This window comes from Arachis ipaensis, chromosome B05, assembly GCF_000816755.2.
Source record: "Arachis ipaensis cultivar K30076 chromosome B05, Araip1.1, whole genome shotgun sequence".
In the NCBI taxonomy this organism is placed as follows: Eukaryota; Viridiplantae; Streptophyta; class Magnoliopsida; order Fabales; family Fabaceae; genus Arachis; species Arachis ipaensis.
The window spans coordinates 98797954-98801318 of record NC_029789.2 but is presented as its reverse complement, the minus strand read 5'-3'; the positions used below and the strand labels follow the sequence as shown (position 1 = coordinate 98801318).

General features: G+C 28.9%; 1 long non-coding RNA gene across 1 annotated transcript; it reads left to right on the top strand.

Moving 5' to 3' along the window:
- Nucleotides 1294-3365, top strand: LOC110262931. Its single transcript, XR_002347943.1, has 4 exons — nucleotides 1294-1574; nucleotides 2797-2893; nucleotides 2982-3109; nucleotides 3212-3365. It is a non-coding gene; the product is annotated as an uncharacterized LOC110262931 (long non-coding RNA).

Sequence of the window (3365 nt, the reverse complement as noted above, 5' to 3'; positions counted from 1 at the left end):
CAAATACGAGAGTATATTAAATTATATATTATATATAAGTAGAGTTATAAATTACTTTATTATTATGTTATTTAAGGTATAACATATTTTTCATAAATTTCAAACATATTTTTTTATAGTTTTTAGGATCATGAATCTGTATAAGTCTAATTTTCAACCACACAAAAAAAATTGAGTTAATTTAATGTATTTTTTAATTGTATTTTGTAGATATGCATATGAAGTTAGATTATGCAATTTTTTTCTCTGTTTCTCTCTCATTTGTTTCTAGAAAGAAGGCGGTGATTTTAAAGATAATGAATTATTATTTATTAGTTATTTATTTTCTAATAAATAGTCGAATTTCATTAATGCTTAACTAAAATCACAAATGAGTCCATAAAATAAAATAAACAAAGTATTGCTCTTTTAATTAAATCATACAATACAGGAAAATAAAGTAAAAAATTCCGTTTCTTTCGTCCTTCTAATTTTAGTTCTTTCCACGTAGTGAGAAATTCTTTTTCTATGCCAACTGCACATTTTTTTCCCACAAAGAGCAAAACAAAATACTAAGAGAAAGGACAAAGAGCATAAAACTAAACAAGGAAGATAAGGGAAGAGTATCGAAGATTTAGGGCAAACTCTGAACTTGCAATATGCTCAATGCTCAGTGGTTGAAGTTTTCATTTAAATGGCCACAAGTTTTGCGCTTTCCATATTTTCCAGCAACCCCAAGCCACCAACTCCATCTTCTTTGTCATTTTTATATTCTGAGGAAGGCAGACTATTTGTCTTTGCCACGATTGAGGTAGCGATTCTTGCTGCAGGTGCAAAAGGTAAGTTGCTATAGAGCTCATTTTTCCAGATTTTTTGTGATTCACAACAGCTAATTATTGTATGGATGATCATTTCAGGTTCTTTCTGACATCTTTCAGCAAACTTTTCTTTTTTGTGTCTCGTGTGCTGTTTGTGCGATCATAAAATATAGTAAGATATATTTTCTCTTATTTTTTATTTTTCAAAATTAAACTCGATCTTGCCATGTAAATGGAAATACAATAAAAATTATTCGTTAATTAATGTCATAAATATGGAAATTTCTTTGACTTAATTCAGATTCTTTAATTTTTAAAATATTACAAAAACTTTCTCTTTTCTTCCTTCAATAAATTTTGATAGATACATCACGATTTCTAGAATTCGTGCCAATGTTGGAGTTTACCACCGTTGTGGCTCTCTATAAGTACATTCCATTTGATTTGTACAAGGATTATCAAACTATCTCTTAATCTACATTTAAATTTAAATTTGTAATATTTTTAGTGTGTTTCTTGTGGTAGGTATCAATGGCAATTAGGTGAGTAAATGTGTTGTGTGTACGTCTTATGCATAAGATGATGTTAAAATGTATTTATTTTTCACCAAGTCCGAGGACCTTGGTTTTTAAGTATGATCTCATCAAGCATATCAATGTTGGTTCCACATATAAAGTGTAGAAGTTTAAAGTTCGTGTCATCAGACTTTGGAATTATTCTCACTTTACAACTTCCAGAATGAAGACACCTATTGAGATGGTTGCCCTTGATGAAGAGGTAAATTCTTTTTTTTACATTTGATATTTTCTTTGGTAATGATTGAGTAGTAAACATCAGTTATTTACTTATTTATGACCTTATAAAACTAATGCATGCAAGGGGAGACAATTCAATGTTCTATTAGAGGCATATTTGTTCCTATCTTTAAGAACTGGCTGAGGGCAACATGTACATGGTTAGTTGCGTCAAATACTATCAAGTCTAAGCCTACTAGACATGAATTTAGAATCTACTTCAAGAGAGATACGATTGTGCGTCCAGTACAAGATTTTTCAATTCCGTTGAATGGATTTGATTTTGTTTTGTTCAAAAAATTTTATGCAGAATCTAAGAAAGATGGTTATTTAGTTGATAGGTACTTTCTTAGAGTAATCTATTTTGCATGTAATGTTAAATTCCTTGAAAACTAATTTTCAAAGAAAAAATTGATTAATTATATTGTACCACATAATTTGTTTATATTTAATCTATGTTATTTGAATTCGATGATGCGTTGATTTTGTTATAAGTATAGTACAAAAAAATTGTATTATTTTGTAAAACTTTTCTTCAATTTAGTAATAGCTTTGTTGTTTATTCTTATGCGTTTATTTTAGCACATTTAAAGACAAATTTGAAATATAGTAATTAAAGAATCAGTTCCTTTAAGAGTATCATTGATAACCAAAAAAAAAGTAGAAATAATTGATTAACATCATTATTATTATTTGAATGTATTTTTTCAATTATTTTTTTCAAGAGGAGTACCACACAATCAACGATATTTTCTTTAAACTCCGTATTTAATATTTGCAATTTTTAGAGTATCGATTTATGGGTTATTGGAACCAATTTATTTATTACAAGGCATTAGCCAATCTTATATCCAACATGATTTATTATAATAAATTTAATTACAATTTAACCAGGTGCATTTGTATTTGGTTTCGATTGAAGTAGCTCTTATATAGAGTTTTTCATTTTTTATTAGTGTTTTTTATTGTTAGACTGGTCTTGAATATTTGTGTTTTGTATTTTTGGTGCGAATGCTTTTGGTTGTAGTATTTTTGAAACTCCTTTTCCATATTGAGTGGCATTATGTCTTTTAGTTATATACATGTACTCTCAATTAATTATTTAGTTGGTGACGTGTTCAATTTGCCTATTTTTAAATTCGTTTAAAGCACTTGCCGTAGTGGTACTGGATCTATTTACGTTTAAAACCATCATTATTTTGCAGATGTAATAGGTTAGCTTGTCTTTATGGGTGACTTGGTCGAGTTTATGAAGGACGAGAAACTGTCAAATTATATCACCATAGAACTTGATGACCTTGAGTAATGCTTAATATTTTATGTTTGGGGTAAAATCTTATTTGCGATTCTATACCTCTCCTTAATCTACAAGCATTGCTATTTTTTATAGGGGTGGACAGAAATTAAGGATTACATTATAGCAATCATTTTCTCTTGACTTTCTCAAATATCTGGAAGAACACCCGCATCTTAGCTATGTGGTTATTCTCCAAATGGGCAAGATGAAATTGTTTAATGGTTTGTTTCTTTTAATGGTCTGTTTCTTTTATGCGGTGGTTGAATGTATGTTAATCATCGTAATATGGTTCTATTATTTTCTTTAACCTAGTCTTTTTGTAGGGGTTATGGTGTTTCCAACACAAATAAAAATTCTAAGCTCTTTATCAATGAGGAGTTTCCAGTTACAAAGGAATTCTTTGCAAGGTACAGTGTATAAATTAAGAGTTTAAGTAGAAGAATATTTATAAAGAGCTTTTGTGTAAGACCCAGAACC